The 12,032-nt window shown below is 36.5% G+C and overlaps 1 protein-coding gene across 8 annotated transcripts in view; it reads right to left on the reverse strand.

The window, feature by feature from the left end:
- Positions 1 to 12,032, reverse strand: part of CTNNA2 (catenin alpha 2) — a 1,087,950-nt gene that overhangs the window by 294,661 nt on the left and 781,257 nt on the right. The gene's annotated exons all lie outside the window — the stretch shown is intronic.

Genomic DNA, 12,032 nt, shown 5'->3' on the forward strand with positions numbered 1-12,032 from the left:
ACATGTTGGCAGCATGGGACCAACAGGTGCTTGGACCTACATGTTGATGGAAAGAAAACTGTTCTCCAAGTGGCTGGAAAGTGATCCCTTAAATTTCCTATGTTAAATGTAAAAAAGAAAACCACAGGCCCAAAATGGGATCATTTAGGCCAAGTCACCAAAGTGGAACTTAACACTTAATTTAGTTCCAAACTCCCACAGATAGGTAGTCTTAACCAGTCAGGAATTTTCTGATCAGCATGAATAGTATGAATAAAGTAATCAGTCACGGGGTGCCTCACGTTCCCCAAAGCAAGGTGAGGTAATACACTGGATAAGATCTCCTGCCCTTTCCCTTAGGGGAAGGTGCCTTACTTGAACGAAGCCTTTCTTTTCTTTTGCTAATCACTTCTTGCCCCACCCTCCTTCCAGTGAGAAAGCTCCCATTGTGTACAATTCCTCCAACCATCTCTCTATTTGTGAGAGGGGACTCTGCCTGATTGGATTGGATTTCCTGATAAAACCAATTAGATCTTCAAGTTCCTTTAGTTAAATTTTGTTTTTTTAACAGAAACAATGGGATAGTTGAGTGGATTAAAATTTCATAAGTTTTCCTCAAGGCTTTTTGTATGTGGATAAAATAGAGCATTAGCTCTTGAATACAAATGATAAAGATAACAACCCAAAATGGACATCATTTCCAATTGTAGAGGAATGGGAGGAGACAAAAAGCTATGTAGACCGGAGGGAGAAGAGGATGCCATAAGGAAACTAAAACCCACAGTGACTTGGGATCACTGTGTGTTCCGGCATGCTCAAGCCAACCCCTTGAAATCAAGCCATTACTATTGCACTTAACTCCATGACTAATCACAAACCTGAGTTCTTCCCAGCTCTCCCTTCCAGAGCCCTTCTTTATTACATCAGGGGAATCTTTCACTTGTTTCCAAAGATAAAACCATTTTCTGCTTTAAGAAAAGGCTGATGGACTAAAATCTGAGCAGATGAAGCAGAGGTGATTATAAAAGGATTATTTGCTTCACAAAAGGATTCTCCACAGGGTTATTTTAAATTGTGAACTCCTGGAACAACTTTAAGTGTCTATTTACAGATTATCAATTATGTTAAGGTGGAGGAGGGTAGAATGGGTGGGAAATATCTGGGAGAGGATACTTAATCAAGTGAGTTATTAGAAGCTACTGTCACATGAGGATCAATCAGAAAACAAAAGGTTGGTTTCTTTTATCTCAGACAATAAGAGAGAAGTCCAAGGGAAGCCAAATGTCAGGATACAAATGCTGAATTTACACCTGTATCTTCAAGGTACAACTGAAACGAGACAGAATTTATGTTTAATATTTGTAGGCTTCGGGATCCCTGGGTGGCGCAGCGGTTTGGCGCCTGCCTTTGGCCCAGGGCGCGATCCTGGAGACCCGGGATCGAATCCCACGTCGGGCTCCCGGTGCATGGAGCCTGCTTCTCCCTCTGCCTGTGTCTCTGCCTCTCTCTCTCTCTCCCTCTGTGACTATCATAAATAAATAAAAATTAAAAAAAAAAAAAAAAAAAAAAAAAATATTTGTAGGCTTCAACCAACTCCTTTTGTGTGTGTGTGTGTGTGAACTGTTTAAAAAGAAAGCTAATGGAGCATCATGTAACAGAAGCTTCAATTTAAAAAAAATTAAATTGTTTCTCCCTATTGAACTCGAAGTGATCGGGTGGGTACAACTTATAAAATCACACCATCAAAAGTTGATTTTTTCCAAAGCTGCTTCTCCCAGAGTCATAAGTAAAACAGCAAGACAGGAGGACAGTTATTTTTAGCAATCTCAGTGGTACAGCTTTCTCCTGAGGCAAAACTTAAATCAGATAAGGGTCTCAGAGGACCTGAAAGGAAGGAAACCAGCCACTTACTGTACCCAACTCAATCCTCTCCCCCCACCTCTCTCCACCCGCACAAATTTGGTTTTAGAAACAGAACGAGAAAACATGTTATGGAATATTCAAGGATAACACACTGCAATAAGCGCTAGGAACCACATTTCAACAACTGTTAGAGGCTATTACCACTCCCGTTGCACGCAAGAAAATTAGCTGTAATTGGGTAAGCGACACAAGTCGAGAACAGGAATGGGAATTGAGCAGACACTTAATTAATGGTGTTGGGAGAAGGGAAATGGGATTAATGAATGGTTGATATAAATTCCATTTTGCTATTGGGTTAATCACTGGTCTCATGAAAATTTATTTCCTGGCTAAGATTTATAATAGGGTTTTTAAATATTTCATCCCGTTCTGAATAATTTCTAACTTGCATTGTAATTGCCAGAATCATACTTGTCACGTAATTTATTGGTGTGAATACCCACCCATTTGGCTGCACTACCATAAAAAATGTGGCACCACAGAACTCCCCAAATGAATGGGAGAAGATAACTTGGATTTGGCACAGCTATTCTTTATATAATTTTGGTCTCACCAATAATTAATTAAATAACCAGGTGATGAGTTCAATGTCAAAAGAAGAAAGCCCATCTCAGTGCGGTGTTTCAGTGGACTATTTTCCCAGCCTGGTTTCACTTGAGAGCCAGAGAGTAAAAGCCCGCGTGCAACCTGCCTGAGACTCTATCTTTACTTAGCATGATCGCGGGGCTATTCTTAGTCATTTTTGCTTTGCTCATATTTTATCCATGATATGTCAAATATGTCAAATTGAAGTAACTCCGCATCCAAGTAATAGCATCATTTTTTTTCTTTTTTGTTTTTTTAAAAGCACTAAACAGGAAACAAAACATGCCTTTGCTTGTTCTTCATCATACCTCTTTTCTTCTACTTCTATTAACTGTTGTAGTGAAATGTATCTTGCAGTGTTTTTAAAGCAAAAGTAATTATTTAGGATATATATTTTTAAATTTGTTTCCTTAGAAACATAAGTTTATCTTAGTGACTAGCTTTGGATTTACTGTGAAATTTATTTTTAACGATAAAATGATAACAGGGGAACTGGTAGACAAAATTATAAATATTAATTTTATAGGTAAGACATAAAGACAGATTCAATGCGAAAAGCAAACCAGTAGTGTGGAGCTGACATATTTTTGTTACAAAAGGAGAGATTCTTTTAAAAATGTATGCTCCCATTTAAATATTAGATAAACTGCTTGCATATGGATTTAATACCAATAAAGATATGTAATTTCTACTAATTTCAACATTTAAAATGACAAAGAAATTTTGTACAATTCCTTCAACGAAGCTCTTTTTGAGGTGGAATAATTGTTGTTGATATTATTACTTCTCTCTTCTAGATGAGGTAACAAATGCAGGGAGATTAAGATCCCCCCTCAAATGTGTAAATGTAAATACAATCTGAAAGGGAAAAAAAAAATTTCTCCCTGTTCAAAATAGGGAAGGGACTCCTCCTATTTTTTTTTTTTTAATAAAGCATTTACTTTAGAAAACCTGTAATTTCAATTTCCTTTCCCGCGTCTTTGAAATGTATATAAATCTCTTTAAAAGTTAAAAGAGCCTCCCTGTCAGCTTGACAATGCAAGAGCAGCGCCTTTCTCAAGAACCTGGAAAACACCTTTTTGTATTGCAATTATCAAAAAAGATACAGCCTTTACCTTCTAGTTTCTGTGACAGGGTAGGAACCTAACTGCAGTTGGTTCCTATATCCAAATACCCCATGTCATAAAGACATGACTTTATTTTCTCTTTGGATAAAGCCAATTTATTAACCCAATCACCTGGTGACCCCCAGATGAACCATGTGTAACAAACGGTGCTGTCCAGTTGTCTTCCTGGAGAACTAGTATTGTTAATCCTGAGAACATGGATGAAATGGGGGGCACCTGCCTGGATACATGAGGTGAGAGTTCTTTCTGTTTTAGCAATCTCTTGAGAAATGTCTACGATGTGCAGCACCATTCATGTTTATGCATATTCAATAATAAAACTATTTTATTTCTCTTCTACCTTTGTGGAGAGATTTATCTGGGTTGGGAAAAGATTTGGTTTTTAATTATATTTCCCCAACAAGTGACACATATAATAAATAACAGAGTTGGGGTTCAAGCCAGCCCTCCTGAATCTATCTGTTGCACCTCCCTGCACGTCACAGCTACTTACCCTGGTGTATCCTTCTGGTTGTGCCCATGTCTTGTTATTACTTTAAAAATGACTTTCTTTGGGAACTGGCACTTTTGTGTCAGCTGAGTGAAAGTCAAACTCTGTGTGTGTGTGTGTGTGTGTGTGTGTGTCTTAGGAATAAGAATAAACCTCATAAATTGCATCTGGTTTATGAACATTTCCTTTAATCATACTCCTCCTCCTCCTTGTTTTATGAAGCTGAACTATCTCCACTTGTAAGTACAAATTCAGAAATGAGTGAGCCATAATCTCTTGTGCATCCATGCTAAGATCCAAGATAATGAGACAGCCCAAATTAGGAACAAGTGGAATTACAATTCTTGCTATTGCATATTTTAACCATTTATTACTATTAAGAAATACACTTCTATTTCTTCATAGAGACTCAGATAATACTCATGAGTTACAGAAAAGGCCTGGATATTTGCCCCATTTTGATTAATAAACACTCATTATTTCCTCAGGTTGATATTCTATATGGTAGGAAATAAACTGGTATCACACAGTGCTTACTGGAGGGACAAAATAAAAGGCTTTGATGTAATGTAAGCTAGCTGGGATACAAAAGGTGAGAACCTTATTCACATGATATTCATATACACCATCCATTCTCAGGTTTGGCAAGTCGACTATTTTTTAAAATCACTACAAAAAGTTCAGTAATTAATAACTAACAATAAATATCAGTTGATAATAATCAATAGCATGTATCAATAGAATATTAATATGCACTGGTAGCATACTCCAAATAGTGACTCAGATAGATAGACTGGATATTATGCATAGATCCACATGACATAAGAAATCACATCAGAGGGACGCCTGAGTGGCTCAGTGGTTAAACACATCTGCCTTGGGCCCAGGGCATGATCCTGGAGTCCCAGGATCGAGTCCCGCATCCGGTTCCCTGCATGGAGCCTACTTCTCCCTCTGCCTGTGCCTCTGCTTCTCTCTCTCTCTCTCTCTCTCTCTCTCTCTCATGAATAAATAAATAAAATCTTAAAAATAAATAAATAAATAAAATCTTAAAAAAAAAAGAAATCACATCAGAAACCAAATAAGTGATAATGTGATTATTATAGAAAAACCACTAACTTCAGTTTTTGCATTTGCAAACATCACACTTTAATTCATTTGCACTTCTGTCCTAGAGGAGAGGTTTTTCAAGGAGGGATAAGACTGTGGGTCCCTAACATACAAAGCTGATCAAGGAGTACACAAACAAGACAATTTTAAAGGAACAGCTTCTAGATGCCTTATCCTCCATGTATATTCTTACTTAAACTTAGTCTTTTAGAGATGTTCCTATGGTTTAAATTCTCCTTTTTCTCCTTCACTCTCATGCTTAAACCATTTCCCCATTTTACAAAATAAAGGCACGATTCTCACCCATTCTGCATCTTAGTAAAGTGCATTGGTTCTGAGGTGTAAAAACTTCTGGTGTGCTATAAAAAGGGATAATTATTTTAAACAAACTGTCATAATTGCCACCTCCATCTCTCTATTATATATATTTTCAAGAAACATATTTTGTTTCATGATTGTTCATCAAAAGTTATGCTTTTCTTATTTTTTTATTATTAATGTGGTGTATTGCATTGATTGATTTGAGAATATTGAAACACCAGCAACACAGGAATAAACCCCACATGATTGTGGTGAATGATTTTTTTAATGTATTGTGGGATTCAGTTTGCTAGTGTTTTATTGAGAATTTTTGCATCTATATTCATCAAGGATACTGGCCTATAGTTCTCTTTTTTAGTGGAGTCTTTATCTGGTTTTGATATCAGGGTCAGGATAATGTGGGCCTCATAGAATGGATTTTAAAGTTTTCCTTCCTTTGCTATTTTTTGAAATAGTTTGAGAAGAATAGGTATTAACTCTTCTTTATGTGTTTCGGTAGAATTTGCTGGTGAGGACATCTGGCCCTAAAATTCGGCTTGTTGAGATTTCTGTGATTACTGATTCAATTTCTTTGTTGGTTATTGGCCTTTTCAAGTTTTCTATTTCTTCCTGTTCCTGTTTTGGTAGGCTAAGTGTTTCTAGAAATGTATCCATTTCCTCTGGTTGTCGAAATTGTTAACATATAGTTTTACATAATACGCTCTAATAATTGTTAGTGTTTCTGTGGTATTGGTTGTCATTTCTCCACTCTCATTTGTGATTTTATTTATTTGCACCCTTTCTTTTTCTTCTTGATAAGTCTGGCTAGGGGTTTACCAATTTTATTATTTTTTTTCAAAGAACCAGCTCCTGGTCTCCTTGATCAGTCCTATTTTCTTTTCTTTTTTGTTTTGTTTTGTGATTTGTTTTGTTTTGTTTTTTAGTTTCCATATCATTTATTTCTCTTCTAATCCTTATTATTTCCCTCCTTCTGCTGGCTTTAGGCTTCCTGTGTTGTTTTTTCCCTAGTGCCACTAGGTGTAAGGTTAGGTTGTTTATTTGAGATTTGGCTTGCTTCTTAATGTAGGCCTGTATTGTTTTCCTCTTCGGATTGCTTTTGATCCTTTTGAGCAAGGTTTGCTCCTTTGAGAAAGGTTTTGGACCATTTTGTTTCATTTTCATTTGTTTCCACATATTTTTTAAAATTTCTTCTTAGATTTCCTGGTTGATGCATTCCTTGCTTAGTAGCATGTTGTCAACCTTCATGTATTTGTGGTCTTTCCAAATTTTTTCTTGTGGTTGACTTCTAGTTTCATAGGATTGTGGTCCGAAAAGGTGCATAGTATGATTTCAGTCTTTCTGTATTTGTTGAAGCCTGGTTTGTGACCTAATATGCAATCTATTCTGGAGAATGTCTCATGTGTGCTTGAAAACAATGCATTTGATCATTTCAGTAGATGCAGAAAAAGCCTTTGACAAAGTACAACATCCATTCATGAAAAAAACCCACAACAAAGTAGGTTTAGAGGGAACATATCTCAACATAATAAAGGTCATTTATGAAAAACCCACAGTTAGTGTCAGCCTCAAAAGAGAACAACTGTGAGTTTTTCCTCTATGGTGAGGAATAAGACAGGGATGTCCACACACATCACTGCTAATTAACATAGTACTGGAAATCCTAGCCACAGCCATCAGATAACTAAAAGAAATAAAAGGCATGTAAATTGGCAAGGAAGAAGTAAAACTTTCACTATTTGAAGATGACATGATACTGTATATAGAAAATTCAAAAGGCTCCACCAAAAAACTGCTAGAACTGATAAACAAACTCCCAATAAAGTCACAGGATATAAGATCAATATACAGAAATCTGTTGCATTTCTACACACCAATGAGGAAGCAGCAGAAAGAGAAATTAAGGAATAATTCCCATTCACAACTGCACTCAAAACACTAAGATACCTAGGAATAAATCTAACCAAAGAGGTGAAAGACCTGTACTCTGAAAACTATAGGACACTTACGAAAGAAACTGAAGACGGCATAAAGAAATGGAAAGACATTTTATGCTCATGGATTAGAAGAACAAATATTGTTAAAATGTCTATACTACCCAAAGCAATCTACATATTTAACACAGTCCCTATCAAAATACCAATAGCATCTTTCACAAAGCTGGAACAAATAATCCTAAAATTTGTATAAGACCACAGAAGACCCCAAATAGCCAAAGCTACCTTGAAAAAGAAAAGCAAAGCTGGAAGCATCAAAATTCTGGACTTCAAGTTATATTACAAATGTATAATGTTCAAAACAGTATGGTACTTGCATAAAAATAGACACATAGGGCAGCTCAGGTGGCTCAGCAGTTTAGTGTCACCTTCAGTCCAGGGCATGATCCCGGGGATCCAGGATCGAGTCTCACGTCAGGCTCCCTGCATGGAGCCTGCTCCTCCTTCTGCCTGTGTCTCTGCCTCTCTCTCTCTCTCTCTCTCTCCCTGTCTCTCATTAATAAATAAATAAAATCTTTAAAAAAATAGACACATAAATCAGGAGAACAGAACAGAAAACCCAGAAATGAACCCACAACTCTATGGTCAATGAATCTTCAACAAAACAAGAAAGAATATCCAATAGGAAAAAAGACAAGTGTCTTCAACAATTGGTGTTGGGAAAACTGGACAGCAACATGCAAAAGGAATGAAATTGGACCACTGTCTTAAAATTCAAAATAGATGAAACACCTAAATGTGAAACCTTAAACCATCAAAACCCTAGAAAACATAGGCAGTAACCTCTTTGATATCAGCCTTCACAACTTCTTGCTAGATACATCTCCTGAGACAAGGGAAACTAAAGCAAAAATAAATTATTGGAACTTCATCAAATAAAAAGCTTCAAAAAATAAAAATAAAAAGCTTCTACACACTCAAGGAAACAATCAACAAAACTAAATGGCAACCTATGGAATAGGAGAATATATCTGCAAATGACATATCTGATAAAGGGTTAGTATCCAAAATATATAAAGAACTTAACACCCAAAAACCAAATGATCCAATTAAAAATGGGCAAAAGACATGAAAAAACATTTTTCCAAAGAAGACCTACAAATGGCCGGCAGCCACATAAAAAGATGCACAACATCACTGATCATCAGGGAAATGCAAATCAAAACTACAATCAGATATCAACTCACACCTGTCAGAATGGCTCAAGTCAACAACACAAGAAACAACAGGTGTTGGCAAGGATGTGGAGAAAGGGGAACCCTCTTGCACTGTAGGTGGGAATGCAAACTGGTGTAGCCACTGTAGAAAACAGTATGGAGTTTTCTCAAAAAGTTAAAAATAGAATTACTCTACAATCCAGCAATTGCACTACTAGGTACTTACCCAAAGAATATAAAAATACTAATACTAATTCAAAAGGATACATGAACCCCTATGTTTATAGCAGCATTATCTATAATAGCCAAATTATGGAAATAGCCCAAGTGTCCACTGACTGATGAATGGATAAAGAAGCAGTGGTGTGTGTGTGTGTGTGTATACACATATAATGGAATATTACTCAGCCATAAAAAGAATGAAATCTTGCCATTTACAATGACATGGATGGAGCTAGAGAGTATTATGCTAAGTGAAATAAGTCAGAGAAAGAAAAGTACGATATGATTTCACTCATATGTGAAATTTAAGAAACAAAACAAATGAGCAAAGGTAAAAAAGAGAGAGAGAGAGAGAATGGGAGAGAGTCAAACCAAGAAAGAAACTCTTAACTACAGAGAACAAATTGATGATTACCAGAGAGGATATTGGTGGGGGATGGGTAAAATAGGTGTTGGGGATTCAGGAGGGCACTTGTTGGGATGAGCACAGGTGTTGTATGGAATTGCTGAATCACTATATTGTACATCTGAAACTAACATTACAGTTTATGTTAACTAACTGAAATTCAAATAAAACTTTTAAAAGGTTATGCTATTTGTTGTTTTGATACATTATGTTAATAACTGTTGTAATAATAATTCAATCTGGGATAAGTATTTTAGAAAAAATAAGTATTAGTTTAAATATTTTATTCTACTACCTTCTGCAAAAGCTTCAAAAACGCCAAGTACCTAAGGAATAAATTTAATGAAAGACATTTAAAATCACTACATTAATAACTATAAAAATTGTAGAGAGAAATGAGTTCATAGATAAGAAGATATCAGTTCTTCTGAAATTTATCTAAAGATGGAGTGGGATCCCAATCAAATCTCAGCAGCCTGGGTTTTTTTGATAGAAAGTGATCATCTGATTCTAAACTTAAAAGCCAATCCAAGAAAATGGAAGAACCAAGATTATCTTAAAGAATAAAGTAACTCTATCAGATTTAAAACTTACTGTAAAGCTATACTAATTAAGAAAAATAAATACAGGCTAAATACAGGCAAAAAGGTCAATAAAACTAAGTAGAGTGACCTACACATATATGGTCACTTTATTTTTAATATTGACATCAAAGCAATTTTATACAGAAAAATAAAAAAGATCTTTTCAATAAGTGGTCCTAGAGTAACTGGGAGCTAAAAAAAAAAAATCAGTAAAAAATTGTCATGCCTAAATATAAATTGTTTTGTATGAATTTCTATGCCAGCAGAGAATAGGAATCTTAATCCAAAAAGGAAAAGAAGCGATCCAACATTGAAAATGTAATAAAATAATATATTCATATTTTTAATGGATGATAGTATTATTTCCATTCCATTAGATATACTTTTAAAAATGATGTAAGAGCTTTATCTTAAAAAGTCAACATATACAAAATACTAGAAGCTGCATCTTTTGCATCAAATTAGACTTAGGATGAAAATAATTTTATTATCTACTTAAAGATGTGTAAGGAAACACAAACTTTTCCAAAAATGCTTTAAGGGATCACAAACTAAACACAAATATTTTTACATAGCTAAAATGTGCCAGACACAGTATAAGACTGAAATAATAGCTAATAATAACTAAGCAACATTAACTAAAGTTCATTGAATGCTTACCATGTGCCAGGCACTGTGCTACACACTTTATAAGCATTAACTGAATTCCTTCTCATCTCACCTCTATGAAACAGGTGCTAATAGTATCCATATTTCATGGATGATGAAAGTTAGACATGGAAAAGTTTAAGGATGTTGACTCAGTTCACATAGCTAAGGAATGAACAAGAAGGACATAGTTTCTGCCCTAACAGAGCCTACATCCATGGAGACTAGGGATTAGGTGGCCCTATTTGTCTTTATCAGTGGGTGTCATGTGCAAAGATAAGTTCCACTACTGGCCTCTCCTGTCCTAAAGGTACCCTGTATTACCAGGTGTCACCAAGAAATCAACTCTAGAGATGGTATCTCTTAGCAGAGTCCTGGGTCAGGCAGTAGCTGTCAAAAATCTGTGAAGGTGTTTAATGGCATCAGCTATATGAACCTAATAGATGAACAACTGGCCCAAGGTTTGGAACCAGGAGTCTCTGAACCCCGTCTTTGGTTCTCATTGCTTGAGTGCAAAATGGGTGGATCTGACTAGAAGAACCATACTGGCTCTTCTATCTCCAGTACATAAGCATCAAGAAATAAGACCTTGGGGCAGCCAGGGTGGCTCAGCAGTTGAGCGCCTGCCTTGGGCCCAGGGCATGATCTGGAGTCTCTGGATCGAGTCCCACATCGGGCTCCCTGCATGGAGCCTGCTTCTCCCTCTGCCTGTGTCTCTGCCTCTCTCTGGGTCTCTTATGAATAAACGGGTAAAATAAAAAAAAGAAAGAAAGAGAGAGAGAGAGAAAGAAAGAAAGAAAGAAAGAAAGAAAGAAAGAAAGAAAGAAAGAAAGAAAAGAAAGAAAGAGAGAAAGACCTTGAGACCCTCTGTTCCCCTATATTCTGCTGCCTCATCTTCTGGTTCCACTTGGAGCCCAGGTGGAAGGAAGAGGCATTGGTTCCATTCATCTGCCCATTCAGTCCTATTTATGCCTTTCTGACATGACATGCCAAAGCAGTCCTGTTTGCACCCAGCCCCATGATAGGTACTGTGACAGGTAATGCTAGAAGTAAGACTTCCTGCCATTTGAGGTCTCACAAAGAGGGGTCAACACGAACATAAATACCAATTACGGAAAGATTGTGATATTGTCAAAACCTATCTGCAGAATATCATGCTATCTTCTTCCATCCCTTCCCCTCCCCTTTATTACTTTTTTTTCTTCCTTCCTTGTCAAAAACAAACTACTCCAAATGTCTCTCCTTATAAAGCAACTTTAAGATGAACCTTCTGTGATTTGTGGAGGTAAATGCATGCCATGGATTACCTAAACGAAGACCAAGGTGCTTCAAGATAGACCTTTCACTTGGCCACAATTTGGACTCTCCAAGTGGTTCACATAACTTCTGGTTTGTGCTTGGTTATGGGTGGTCAGCCTGTCTGAAGTTCACACTCCTAGCTCAACTTCACCATTTCTACCTTCCTGTGATCTCAACTTATTCCATA

The sequence above is a fragment of the Canis lupus genome, chromosome 17 (assembly GCF_011100685.1).
Source record: "Canis lupus familiaris isolate Mischka breed German Shepherd chromosome 17, alternate assembly UU_Cfam_GSD_1.0, whole genome shotgun sequence".
In the NCBI taxonomy this organism is placed as follows: Eukaryota; Metazoa; Chordata; class Mammalia; order Carnivora; family Canidae; genus Canis; species Canis lupus.